A 15,055-nucleotide genomic window follows, 5' to 3' on the forward strand; every position below is an offset into this window, starting at 1 on the left:
CACTTGGCACCAGGGGGATTGCCTCTCAACACAAACAGCTGCTTCAAAGGAGTGTTTTCACCAGGGCTGCAGCAGGGAAAGAAAGTTAAACACACCCTCCCTGCCTGCTGCAATCTGGATAGTTACCCCCCTCCCACCCTCTCTCTCTGTCTCTCTCTTTCTCTCAAATATATATATATATATATATATATATATATATATACACACACACACACACACACACACACACACACACCGATGGCTCCAGGTTTTTGAGGGCCCTTGGGCAAGACACCTTCAATTCCCCCCCCCAAGTGGGTCTACCTTCTCACTGCCATTGTCACCAGCTGCTATTGCTCCTCAACCTCTTTCTCATCATTGCTACTCCGTGCTTGCTTGACAGGCTGAGAGCCAGTGAGGAAGTAGGCAGTAGCATCTGCTGCTGCTCCTTCTCACCACTACTATGGGTCAGAGCAAGAGGCAGATGAACAAGCAGGTTGCAATGGAGGGGGAAGTGCAAAGGGCTCTTGTTGGTAGGCCCCTAGTAGAGTGTGGGACCTCTGCAGGTGCCTAACCATGCCTACCCTTGACACCTGCCCTACACTCACCCCCCCCCATCTCTCTCTCTCTCTCACACACACACACACACACACACACAGGGCGCCATTTGCATTCTTTTAAAACCTAAGTGCAAGATGCTAATTTGACCTCATCTATAAACAAAAGGCCCCTTCATGGATCACTGCCTTCTTGTGGCGAAGGGGCTTGTGTAACTCAGTGAAGCCATAAATTATGCCGTGCAGGGCCACCCAAGATGGACAGGTCATGGCGGAGACTTCTGACAAAATGTGGTCCACTGGAGAAGGAAATGGCAACCCACTCCAGTATTCTTGCCAAGAAAACCCCATGGAACGTATCACAAGGCTAAAAGATACGATGCCGGAAGATGAGCCCCTCAGGTCGGAAGGTGTCCAATATACTACTGGGGAAGAGCAGAGGGTATTTCCACGTAGCGCCAGAAAGAGTGAAGCGGCTGGGCCAAAGCCGAAAGGACACTCAGCTGTGGATGTGTCTGGTGGTGAAAAGAAAATCCGATGCTGTAAAGAACAATATTGTTTAGGAACCTGGAATGTCAGCTCGATGAATCAAGGTAAGCTGGAGGAGGTCAAACATGAGATGGCAAGATTGAACATTGACATCTTGGGAATCAGCGAACTAAAATGGACAAGCATGGGCGAATTTAATTCAGGTGACCATTATATCTACTACTGTGGGCAAGAATCCCTTAGAAGAAATGGAGGAGCACTCATAGTCAACAAAAGCGTGGGGAAAGCAGTACTGGGGTACAATCTCAAAAACGATAGAATGATCTCAGTACGAATCCAAGGCAAACCATTCAACATCACAGTAATTCAAGTCTATGCCCCAACCACTGAGGCCGAAGAAGCTGAGGTTGATTGGTTCTATGAAGACCTACAACACCTTCTAGAACTAACCCCCCCAAAAGATGTCCTTTTCATCATAGGGGATTGGAATGCTAAAGTAGGAAGTCAAGAAATCACCGGGATAACAGGCAAGCATGGCCTTGGTGTACAAAATGAAGCAGGACAAAGGCTAATAGAGTTTTGCCAAAAGAACACGCTGATCATAGCAAACACTCTATTCCAACAGCACAAGAGGCGACTCTACACATGGACATCATCAGATGGTCAATATCGAAATCAGACTGATTATGTACTTTGCAGCCAAAGATGGAGAAGCTCTATACAGTCAGCAAAAACAAGACCTGGAGCTGACTGTGGCTCAGATCATGAGCTTCTTGTTGCAAAATTTCGGCTTAAATTGAAGAACGTAGGGAAAACCACTAAACCATTCAGGTATGACCTAAATCATATCCCTTATGAATATGCAGTGGAGGTGACGAATACATTTAAGGGATTAGACCTGATAGAGTGCCAGAGGAACTATGGACAGAGGTCCGTAACATTGTTCAGGAGGCAGCAACTAATCCATCCCAAAGAAAAAGAAATGCAAGAAAGCAAAGTGGCTGTCTGATGAGGCTTTACAAGTAGCTGAGGAAAGACGGGAAGCGAAAAGCAAAGGAGAAAGGGGAAGATATATCCAACTGAATGCAGAGTTCCAGAGAATAGCAAGGAGACACAAGAAGGCTTTCTTAAATAAACAATGCAAAGAAATCGAGGAAAACAATAGAATGGGAAAGACTAGAGATCTTTTCAAGAAAATCGGAGATATCAAGGGAACATTTTGTGCAAAGATGGGCATGATAAAGGACAAAGAAGGCAGGGACCTAGCAGAAGCAGATGAGATTAAGAAGAGGTGGCAAGAATACACAGAAGAACTATACAGGAAAGATCTGAATGTCCCTGATAGCCATGATAGTGCGCTCACTGAACTTGAGCCGGACATCCTCGAGAGTGAAGTCAAGTGGGCCTTAGGAAGCATTACTAACAACAAAGCTAGCAGAGATGACAGTATTCCAGCTGAGCTGTTTAAAATCCTAAAAGATGATGCTGTTAAAGTGCTGCACTCAATATGCCAATAAATTTGGAACACTCAACAGTGGCCACAAGACTGGAAAAGGTCGGTTTACATTCCAATTCCAAAGAAGGGCAATGCCAAAGAGTGTTCAAACTACCGTACAAGTTTACGTACCGACAAGGCTGCATGTTGTTGCCCTGCTTATTTAATTTATATGCAGAGTACATTATGAGAAATGCCGGGTTGGATGAATCAGAGGTCGGAATTAAGATTGCCGGGAGAATTATCAACAACCTCAGATACGCAGACGATACCACCCTAGTGGCAGAAAGAGAAGAGGATCTAAAGATCCTCTTGAGGAGGGTGAAAGTGGAGAGTACAAAAGCTGGTTTGAAACTCAACATTAAAAAAATGAAGATCATGGCATCTGGCCCCATCCCTTCCTGGCATATAGAAGGGGAAGAAATGGAAGCAGCAACAGATTTTATTTTCTTGGGCTCCAAGATCACCGCAGACGGTGACTGTAGCCATGAAATTAAAAGACGCTTGCTCCTTGGGAGGAAAGCTATGGCAAACCTAGACAGCATAGTAAGAAGCAGAGACATCACCTTGCCAACAAAGGTCCGTCTAATCAAAGCTATGGTTTTCCCAGTAGCAATGTATGGCTGTGAGAGCTGGACTATAAGGAAGGCTGAGCGCTGAAGAATTGATGCTTTCGAACTGTGGTGCTGGAGAAGATTCTTATGAGTCCCCTGGACTGCAAGGAGGTCCAATCAGTCAATCCTAAATGAAATCAACCCTGACTGCTCATTAGAAGGACACATAGTGAAGCTGAAGCTCAAATATTTTGGCCACCTAATGCGAAGAGAAAACTCCCTGGAAAAGACCCTGAAGCTGGGAAAGATTGTAGGCAAAAGCAGAAGGGGACGGCAGAGGATGGGATGGCTAGATAGCATCACCGATGCAATGAATATGGACTTGAGCACACTCCGGGAGAGAGCGGAGGACAGGAAGGCCTGGCGTGCTATGGTCCATGGGGTCACAAAGAATAGGACACAACTTAACGACTGAACAACAACAATAAACAAAAGGATGCTCTTGATAACTTTCCCTGAATAACTTCCAAGTGTTCCAGGGAAGAGTGAGTCCAGGTTTCCCAGACATCAAATACGACTAGTCACCCTCACTGTTGACTTTTTGTGTTTGCACAGTATGTGTAAGGAGACCAAACCACAGGTTATAGTGAGTGGAACCTCTCCATAATGGTGCCTTTCAACAGAGAGAACTTTCCCCTCATTTGCTGAGTCCTTGTGCTTAGATCCTGTGCTGCCTGAGCACAGTGCCTGACGGCCATCTGATTCGCTGTTTCTGCTTGAACCCTGATCAATGTTCTCTCTGCTGTGCAGAGTTGCCTGGGCCTTTTGGGATGCAAGTATTACTTGAAATATGTTGGCGGGGCGATGGGGGGGGCACAACCTGTGTACCTCCAGATGATATTGGGCTACAACTCCCATCACCCCTAACCATTGGCCATGCTAGCTGGGGCTGAGAGAAGTTGGAGTCCAATATCTGGAGGGTCACAGGTTGTCTGCCCCTTTCTAAGGCAACAAGATAGCATGTAAAGGATTACTTCCTGTCTCCTTTTTCCAGTGGATCCCTTGCCTTCTCTTACCAGCATATCTAATGTGAGTCAGCCCACACATTCTAGCCAATAAAGGTTCTACTCTTGAGAAATAGAGGCACAACACGGAAAAAAGTATCCCTTATCAAACTGGCCATGAAACTGTTTGAAGCCATTGCATCTCCAGCACTTATGCTTCATCCGTCCCTTTGCTTCCTGTCTTCTCCTACCTGCAGAAGAGCAAACTATAGTCCTGGTTATTACAGCAGTGGTAGAACAAAAGGGGATTGGCTCAGCAGCCAGATGGGCGGTACAGCTGGTGCATCTTCTCTTGGTGTCTTGGAGATTTTAGGGCAGGGGTAGGCAAACTTCAGGCTTGCAGGAATCTTGGCGTTGTTGTTTTTTTAACTAAAACTCCAAGATCCACCAGCTGGAACGGGATGCAAAAGATATACACCTAGAATTAAACAATTCTCTATCCAGGAATTTGTACTGAGTGGAGTACCAAAACTGAATGTAGCTCACAGTTTTACCACACACAAAAACAGTTCCTCTTTACCCCAATCTTTCTTTCTTTATTTTAGCATAAGTTATGATTGGGGCGGGGTGGGGTGGGGTGTGGTGGGGGGATTTTGTTGTGGCTGTTGCAAATTGGAAGTCTGAAACCCTGGCTGATTCACTGCAAATCACCAAGAAGATCCAGATCCACCTTCTGTCTACCCGTTTTCGAGGAACAGTCGCCATCATTGAGTGAAGACTTGTCAGCCTTATAAATGGACAAAATGCCCTGGCTGGGGCATGCTGGGAGTTAATGGAACTTAACATACATAGGATTGCACCCTTAAAAGGAGAAAAAGAGCAGGTTGTTTCTGATGCTTATTCAGTGGTGAACAAAGACTGGAATTGCCTTTGAGAATCCAAAGCATTGCATGTGTGGGCAGAGAAGACTCACATATGCCTGTGGGCAGCACAGGAATGGCACTGTCTTGTGAGCCAACAATGCAGAAGTGGCCTGAAAACCCATGCTGTATTTGCACAAAATCTGTTTTGTTGTACCTCTTCCAAAGTTTTCATTAAAAAAAAAAAAAACTTGAATGCAAAATACAAAGAAATAATATTGTAACACAATATAAGTTGACAAAAAACATTAAAACACACATAGCATAATCAAATATTTCAGAGACTATATTAAACGTGGAGAATACTTAACTATAACTACAAAATAAGGCATTATGAAAACCAAATCAGATGGTATTGCTGAATAACCTTTTAATAATTTGAATATAACAAATATTTATATTGACTGTGCACCCATTTCTCCTCTAACAATAACTTTGGAATTAAACGCTCAGGCTGCAGCCCTCTACTGACTTATTTCGGAGTTAGCCCCACTGTACTTAATAGGATGTACTCTGAGTAGACATGCCTAGGATTGCATGGTCAGTCTTTGTAGTGTCCATAACCAAATGTCCATTGAGATTTAACTTTCCATCTTCCTCTGATTTTCCAAAAAATATACTTTAGAACTGCAAAGAGTGTGTGTGGCTTACACTTGCTCCCTTTTTCTGAACATGGAATATGGAAGATGTTGCATCTGAAAAGGAGACTGCCAACCATTTTTGCTTGAGGGCAGAGTGATAGTTACTCAGAATTTTTACTTGTTCGCAACTAATACAATTTCCTTTAGGTTGTTCAGGATCTCTGCTATACCATCTCCAGTTGGTGAATGTAAGACCAAAGTATCACTAGTAAATGGTGTGCTTTACAGTGGCATCAGCAAATCTAAAGTGCTTACCTAAGCATGAGGTTAGTCATGGCTAACTTAAGTCCCATTTATATGAGGCTTTTACTGTGCAATTGCCCTGCATCATTCATGCAATTTTGACAACTTCAATTTCTAACCCTCATATGTTCTCCTACTGCTTCTTCTTTTTTCTTATTGTAAAAAAACCCATTAAGGAAGAAAAGATGGTGAGGGGGAGATCTGTTACATAAGAAAAGACAGAATAACCGCACAATGCCTTTTGATTGTGAGCCAGGGAGCCCTCTGTCTGGAAGCATCCTCCACCTGGATCCAGCTCATGCTGTGTAAGACTAATATGCACTCTGGGACCGTCATGAGAGGGCTGTACCTTCTGAGTTGCACAGAAGGCAGAGTTTTAGCACATGTGACTTTTCTTAATGCAGTGCTCTAGTGATGGAAGAAGCTGCTCCTTGAGGAATTTTCTCTTCCATGCAACTTATATAAGCACATAATCAATATTGGGGTCTGAAAACACAGCCATATATTTTATACTCTAGAAAAGTTTGTTACACCCAAAACAATCTGCAGTTACTTGCCAAAATGCATAACAACCACTGAAACACAAATAAATCCCCAATTGCTCTTAACCCATAAGTGACAGGTATACTTGAATTAACAGAAATTGCCTTCTTCATGAGTGGGCATCTTCTTTACGACTTCTACAGTATATTCAAAATGATCAGTTACACAACACACCAGAAACAGTGCAGAATAACATACTCTTTGCTCACAGGAGGATTCCAGATGGGTAAACAAGACATGAAGGCTAAGAAGAGTGTGCAACTCATTGGGCCAGCCAGTGCGCACATGACAGCCCATGGGTTAAACAACTCTTGGGCTGTTGGGGTCAAGTTGGAGAGAGTGGGTAGGTTGCCTGCAGCACCCCAGCCACTTCTGCTTTTAATCACCAATCTGTGACTGACCTGTTCCTAGGTTGTCTGACATGCAAACTCGGAGTGCCAGGTTGTTTAGGGGCTAACCAGCCCGGTTAATCCAACAACAAAACATGAACAACAACAAACAAAATGTGAAAGGGGGAACATCATTTGGTACATTTCATTACATTTGGTGGCTTATTTTCTGGAAAATCTGAATGCAAGGCCAGCATTCCCAAGAGCATCCCTGGTTTAGAGAACAAAATATGGGCATACAGTCAGGGCCAGAAATATTGGAACAAGGATAACTGTTTTGGCAGTTGGCCTCTGTACTCCACCACATTGAAGTTGAAAGGAAGCACACCCAAAAGGGAGTGAAGTCAGGACTTTCAGCTGTAATTCAAGGGGTGTGACAAAAGTGGGACACTAACCATTCAGGAAGTACAGCCAGTGGCATACACACACACCCATTGTTGGGGGCTCATAAGTAATGGAAGGAATGGCTGCCAAGCGGCTGCATGGCCAGGTGTGGCCTGTTTCCTGGGTACCCCATGACCAAACAAGCAGATAAAAGGCCTGAAGGTGGTTCTGAGTGTTACATTTGCATTTGGTAGCTGTTCACTGGAACTCCCAACATGAGGTCCAAAGAGGTGTCCATGCGAGTGAAGGAGGCCATCATTAGGCTGAGGAAACAAAATAAACCCATCAGAGAGATCGCAAAAACAGTGGGAGTGGCCAACACAACAGTTTGGAACATCCAGAAAAAGAAGGAATTAACTGTCAAGCTCAGCAAGAGCAAAAGGCCTGGAAGACCACGGAAGACAACTAAAGTGGATGACTGCAGAATTCTGCTCATGGTGAAGAGGAACCCTTTCACAACATCTAGTCAGGTCAAGAATGCTCTTGAGGAGGTAGGCATGTCATTGTCAACATCTACAGTCAAGAGATGGCTTTATGAATGTAAATACAAAGGCTTTACAACAAGGTGCAAACCACTGGTAACGCTCAAGAACCGAAAGGCCAGATTAGCCTTTGCCAGCGAACACCTAAAAAAGCCTGCCCAGTTCTGGAATAAGATTCTTTGGACTGATGAAACCAAGATTAACTTGTACCAGAATATTGGGAAGAGAAAAGTATGGAGAAGGAAAGGAACAGCTCATGATCCAAAGCATACCACATCATCTGTCAAACATGGTGGAGGCAGTGTTAAGGCATGGTCATGTATGGCTGCCAATGGAACCGGGTCACTGGTGTTTATTGATGACCTGACTGCTGATAAAAGCAACAGGATGAATTCTGAAATGTATAGGGCTATACTTTCTGCTCAGATTCAGCCGAATGCTGCCAAACTGATAGGACACCGCTTCATATTGCAGATGGAGAATGACCCAAAACATACAGCAAAAGCTACCCAAGAGTTTCTCAAGGCAAAGGAGTGGGATGTTCTTCAATGGCCAAGTCAGTCACCTGATCTTAACCCAATAGAGCATGCTTTTCACTTACTGAAGACAAGATTGAAGGCAGAAAGACCCACAAACAAGCAGCAGCTGAGGGCAGCTGCAGTAAAGGCCTGGCAAAGCATCTCGAGGGAGGAAATGCAGCATTTGGTCATGTTCATGGGTTCCAGACGTCAGGCAGTCACTGACTGCAAAGGATTTTCATCCAGGTATTACAGGTGATCCTTAAGTTTGAAATGATGTTGGTTTGTTCCATTACTTATGAGCCACCAACGATGGGGGTGTGTGTGTATGCCACTGGCTGTACTTCCTGAATGGTTAGTGCCCCACTTTTGTCAAACCCCTTGAATTACAGCTGAAAGTCCTGACTTCACTCCCATCTGGGTGTGTTTCCTTTCAACTTCAATGTGGTGGTATACAGAGGCCAACTGCCAAAACAGTTATCCTTGTTCCAATATTTCTGGCCTTGACTGTAACATGTCCAACTAGTGGAACCATGTCTTCTTATCTGTGAAAGACTTTGTAGTGGATATTGACTCCTGTCTTTAGTAGTTCCTATACTGGGAGCCAAGCTACTCATTACGCTAATCACACAGCATGTAGCTGAGACTACTCTCTCTTTTCTTTAATGTAAGTGTACACAGCCACGATTCTAACTGCAACTACTGCGCTCAGGAGGGGAGTGTTAAACCTTATCCCCACATACCATTTCCCCTCTGAAATCCCTCCCCCACAAAGGGGGTTAATAAAAGAAAAAAAGCCTCCATTGACACCAATGGAGCCTTTTTTGTTCTTTTTTTAACCCCTGTCCCCCATGGGAGTGGGAATTTTTGGGAGGGAAGGCTTGGTTCTCCCCTCTGGGAACACTGTGGTCCCAATCCAAATCAGGGCCACACAGGCTTACACAAAAGTAAAAAATGAGACAAACCTCAGCTAAACATTCCTCAGCTAAACTACAGTAGTGTAACATGTAGTTTGCAATGAATATGGACTTGAGCACACTCCGGGAGAGAGTGGAGGACAGGAAGGCCTGGCATGCTCTGGTCCATGGGGTCATGAAGAGTTGGACATGACTTAACGACTGAACAACAACAACAACGTATGGCTGTGAGAGCTGGACTCTAAGGAAGGCTGAGCGCCGAAGAATTTATGCTTTCAAACTGTGGTGCTGGAGAAGACTCTTATGAGTCCCCTGGACTGCAAGGAGAAAAAATCAGTCAATCCTAAAGGAAATTAACCCTAAGTGCTCATTGGAAGTACAGATACTGAAGCTGAAGCTCAAATATTTTGGCAACCTAATGCAAAGAGAAAACTCACTGGAAAAGACCCTGATGCTGGGCAAGACTGAAGGCAAAAGGAGAAGGGGACGGCAGAGGATGAGATGGCTAGATAGCATCACTGATGCAATGAATATGAACTTGAGCACGCTCCGGGAGAGAGCACAGGACAGGAAGGCCTGGCGTGCTGTGGTCCATGGGGTCACAAAGAGTCAGACACGACTTAACGACTGAACAACAACATGTAGTTTGGTTCTGGGATTTCTGAACTAATAGCAGTCACTTTTTATTCCCTGTAAAGGCCTGTGTGGCACACATTGTCTTTCCTAGTCCTGACTTATGTCAAGGACTTATTATTATTATTATTATTATTATTATTATTATTAATTTCATTTCTATACCGCCCAATAGCCGAAGCTCTCTGGGCGGTTCACAAAAACTAAAACCAAACAACACACAATAAAACAATTTAAAATATATAGAACATTAAAACCACAATATAACAATACAACCACAATAAAACCTAGCAGCAGTACAGGAGTTTAAAATACAGATTTAAAACAGCAAAGATAAATATTTAGAAAGCTCAAATGCCTGGGAAAATAAAAAGGTCTTTACCTGGCGCCAAAAGGAGTACAATGTAGGCACCAGGCGAACCTCACTAGGGAGCTCATTCCAGAGCCGGGGTGCCACAACAGAAAAAGCCCTCCTCCTAGTAGCCACCCGCCTCACTTCCTTTGGCAGGGGCTCACGGAGAAGGGCCGCTGATGATGATCTTAAGGTCCGGGCAGGCACATATGGGAGGAGGCGATCCTTCAAGTAACCTGGCCCCAAGCCGTTAAGGGCTTTGAATGTTAACACCAGCACTTTGAATCAGGCCCGGAAATGGACTGGCAGCCAGTGCAGCTGGAAAAGTACTGGCGTAATATGAGCTCGCAGGCCAGTCCCTGTTAACAATCTTGCTGCCCTATTTTGGACCAGCTGAAGTTTCCGGACCGTTTTCAAAGGCAGCCCCACGTATAACGCATTGCAGTAATCCAGACGAGAAGTTATCAGAGCATGGATAACTGTAGCTAGGCTATCTCTGTCCAGATAAGGGCGTAGTTGGTATACCAGCCTAAGCTGATAAAAAGTGCTCCGTGCCACTGAGTTCACCTGTGCCTAAAGTGACAGTTCTGGATCCAAGAGCACCCCCAAACTACGAACCTGATCCTTTAGGGGGAGTGCAACCCCCTCCAGAACAGGTTGAATATCACCTAGCCGGGCAGACGAACCACCCACGGGGCAATAACATACACATTCTTACCAACACCCCTGTGTGTCATGCAAGTCAACTCATTGACCAAATAAATTGCCCAACACTGTTGGATTTCCCTTCCAGTAGCATTTCTTGTACTTACCAGTCCAGTTTTATGTTTATTCTGGGTAGCTCTGGTTCCTCCCTATTTAGTTCCCTGTTAGTAGGGATGTCAGAGAATTCCGCCATGGATCTCAGTGAGGCCGAATGCCAGTGCATTCGGCCCCCCGAAATCCGTGGTGGAACGAAGCCCCCCTGCCCCCCCCCACGAAATGGGCCCGGAACGGAACACCTACCTGCTGCCGTCTGCGCTGACTTGCGAATGGCGGCCGCCATTCGCTTCTTCTATGTAGCCATGATAGGCTACGTAAATACTTACATAGCCTATCACGGCTAACGCAGGGACACCATTTGCATCTCTGCGGAAGCCGTGATAGGCTACGTAAGTATTTACGTAGCCTATCACAGCAAAACTAAGGGAACACAAATGGCGGCGGCTACAGCAGCTGCCATTTGTGTTCCCTTTTTTTTTTTTTTGCTGTTTTAGCCTACGTAAATATTTACGTAGGCTAAAACGGCAACAAAAAAAGGGAATGCAAATGGCGGCCGCCATAGCTGCCGCCATTTGCGTTCGCTGTTTTTTTGTGTATGTGTTTTGCCATGATAGGCTATGTAAATATTTACGTAGCCTATCACGGCAAAATACAGGGACGCAAATGGCAGCAGCTACGGCAGCCGCCATTTGCATCCCTGCAGGCTGCCCAGCGGCCGGATGCTCGGCTGCGGGCAGCCCCAGCTGGCGGCTCCGCGAAATCTCCATGGAGCGGAGCTGGCCAGAGAGAATTTTGGGAGGAGGGACGGATCGCCTCCCCCCCACCACGAATGTCACCCTTCAAAAAGGTAAGTGACTTTCGTACATCCCTATCTGATAGGCTCTAACATCATGATGCAGCATTTTACTGTGATTTTTCTTACAGGCCTTTTAAAAACCCAGCTGATGGATGTCCTAACTTCTTAAGTATTTGATACCATTATGTTTTTTTAGTTAGCTTTTCCTCATTGTTACACAAGGTTCCTTCACAGTTCAATGTGTAGTTTCTAAACTTTCTATGAGGTCATACCCTGTTGCAATCACACACTTTTAAAAACAGCCGCCCTGATACTTGCCCAGTGAAGCTTCTATTCCCATATCCTGTCTGGGTGACATGATGTCAGATTCAGAACACGCTGCTAAACAAAAACAAGAAGTCATGTACCATTTGTTTTGTCGGGCAGGATTCCTCTCTAGTGAGATTTACCTGATCTTTTTCCTCACTGGGATTGTCTTTTGAACACCTCTCTAGAAGCTGTGTGTTTTTACTGCAAAATGTAAATGTTACTGCAAAATGTGTGTTTCAATCCAGCTGGGTGTGTGGACGTTTCTGCTGGGAGAGTGGAGAGATGTAATGAAAGAGCTTAGGGAAAGCCAATGGGTAATGTTGGGGTGCTAAGGGAGTGTGCAAGGGGGCTGTGTAAATGAGAAGGGATCTGTCCATGAGGGCTGAGCTGAGAGGGTGAAGCTTCCATAGAGTATCATATTTTGAAAACCTAAAATGTTTGTGTTTGAGTGAATGGGTGAAAAAGGTTTTAACACCCCTGCGTTTTTTCTCAGACGGCCAATGGAAATACCCCTGCCACACTCTCAGCTGTGCTGTTTTTGGATCCCAGTTGAAGGCTGTATATCTTACAAGGCTGTACAATCTTAGAAGGGGGCGTGGCTGTGACTGTCACAAAGGGACCCTGCACTTCTGGATTTGCCACTGCATTACTGTATACTATTATTTCTGATGAAGAGCTGTGGCCTGAAATATGTCAGACATAATATGTAATTAATTGGGTATTCTTTACTGGAAAAAAACGTACTCAGCACATTGAGGTTCGCCTCTCCTTCTTTGGCCTGAATTCCTAATTCTCAGGTCCTCTGTCTGCCACAACCCATCCTGACCGTAGGTCCTATGTGAATTTCCCCTCAGGCCCCCAGCCTTTCATTCCTTTCATAAAAACTGAGGACTTTACAACCATTCTGTTGTCAACCCCTTGGGAGGACATTCCTTGGCATCACTGCAGCTCCAGTCTTGATACAGAAGTCACAAGCACACTGCTCTCTAATCTCCAGCCAAGAATAGTAACATCAGGCAGAACTTCAAGGATTAGCAGCCCAGTCATATGCATGGATATTTGGATGTAAATAAGTAGAGGATTGTAGGTTAATACTGCAATCCTAAACACACTTACTAGGGAGTAAGCCCTGTTGAACATGGTAGGACTTACTTGTGAGTAAACATGCACAGGTGCACTGTATATGGGTTTACATTTTGCAATAAAAACACACAGCTTCTAGAGAGGTGTTCAAAAGACAATCCCAGTGAGGAAAAAGATCAGGTAAATCTCACTAGAGAGGAATCCTGCCCCTGACAAAACAAATCGCTCTGTGGAAAAAAAGATCAAATCCCATAACCCTGACAAAAATGCGATGGAAAGCTCTTTGGATCTCCTATGAGTCTTTTTTAGAAGAATAAACCTTTCTAGTTAATACCAGCTCGGGGTTTGCTTCTTTTCTCATTCATTTTCCTCTCAGTCTCATTCATTTCTAAAAGTCACCCATTGTATTCAATGGGGCTGCGGCACTCTGGAATAACAAGTATTTGGCAACCCTGGCAACACAAGATTTCCAAGGGAATTCATAGCCCTCAAGGGCACCTCTTTAATAAGTATGGTGTTTTCTCACTATCTGTTTTTTTTCCTACTGTGTATGTACTGAATTCATACCAAATTCTGCAGATTTCCTGCCAACTGTATTAACAGCCAACTGTATTAACTTGGCTGAGACAAACCTTCCTCACTTGGGAACTAATTTCACAACTTTGCCAGTGTGTCCTGGATTTTGAAATTCTGAAAAGGTAAGGATGTTGAGGATGGTGTGTGATGATAAAAAGAGAAGTATAGAGTTAAATAGCACATCAGTATGAAAATGTGATTTCTGGCACATTGAAGTAAATGTATACTTGGTGGTTTATATCTTAAAAACTTCTTTGGCACAGCATGTCCCCAGACCTCACAGAAGGGGCTCATTCATTTTGGACTGCTGCCTGCTATATATACAATGAATGCTGTGTATGCAGTTATTTTCTCCTGTCAAACAAGGCAGAATGTTTGCAATTCTATAAATCAATTTTCAACCCTTTTTTGGTTGAGGAACCCCTGTAACGTTGTGATATCCTGGAGAACCCCAACCTCTTCCCCCTACAACCCCAGAGAATAACAGTAATAATAAGTAATTTATTTAACAATTATAAAATCCAAAGGCAAACATTTGTAATAATTAATAGTTACATTATTCAAGATTGTTGAACTGCCTGAGGTTGGTGCTTGTAAAATTTCAGAGAATTCCTGGAGGTTGCTTATGGTGCCTAAGGGTTTTCTGGAGCTGTGGTTGAAAAACATAAAGGAAGATAAGAACATAAATAAGTGCCATGCTGGATCAGAGCAAGGGTCCATCTAGTCCAGCATTCTGTCCACACAGAGGCCAATCAGCTGCCCACGGGAAACCCACAAGCAGGACGTGAGTGCGACAGCACCCTCCTGCCCATGTTCCCAGCAACTGATGTACATAGGCATACAGCCTCTGATACTGGAGGTAGCATACAGCCATGAGGACTAGTAGCCATTGATAGCCTTCTCCAGGAATTTGTCTAACCCCCTTTTAAAGCCATCCAAAGTGGTGGCCATCACTACATCCTATGGAAGTGAATTCCATAGTTTAACTACGTGCTGTGTGAAGTACTTCCTTTTATCTGTCTTGAATTTTGCACCAATCAACTTCATGGGCTGACCCCAGGTTCTAGTATTATGAGAGAGGGAGAGAAATGTCTCCCTAACCACTTTCTCCACACCATGCAATAACCTCTATCATATCTCCCTTTACTTGCCTTTCTACCAAGCTAAACAATCCCAGCTGTTATAACCTTAAACACTTATGTGAAGTTGTTTTGTTCTTCCCCTGTGGAGACAAATAAAAACAGACCAAAAAAAATTCTCAGGGGAGGAAAACGCTTATGTCCTCCCCCCCCCCCCCCATTTAGCCCCTAGAACTGACAAAGTATCTAACATATTTTAATGCACTGATTTGTATAGGGCAGCAGTGGATTAGCACTTTCTTTTCAGGTCAAGATACCCACCCAGAGGGGTGTGCAATAATTTTGGACTG

Source organism: Heloderma suspectum, chromosome 1 (assembly GCF_057233095.1).
Source record: "Heloderma suspectum isolate Gila_16-S chromosome 1, 16-S_ref, whole genome shotgun sequence".
NCBI lineage: Eukaryota > Metazoa > Chordata > Lepidosauria > Squamata > Helodermatidae > Heloderma > Heloderma suspectum.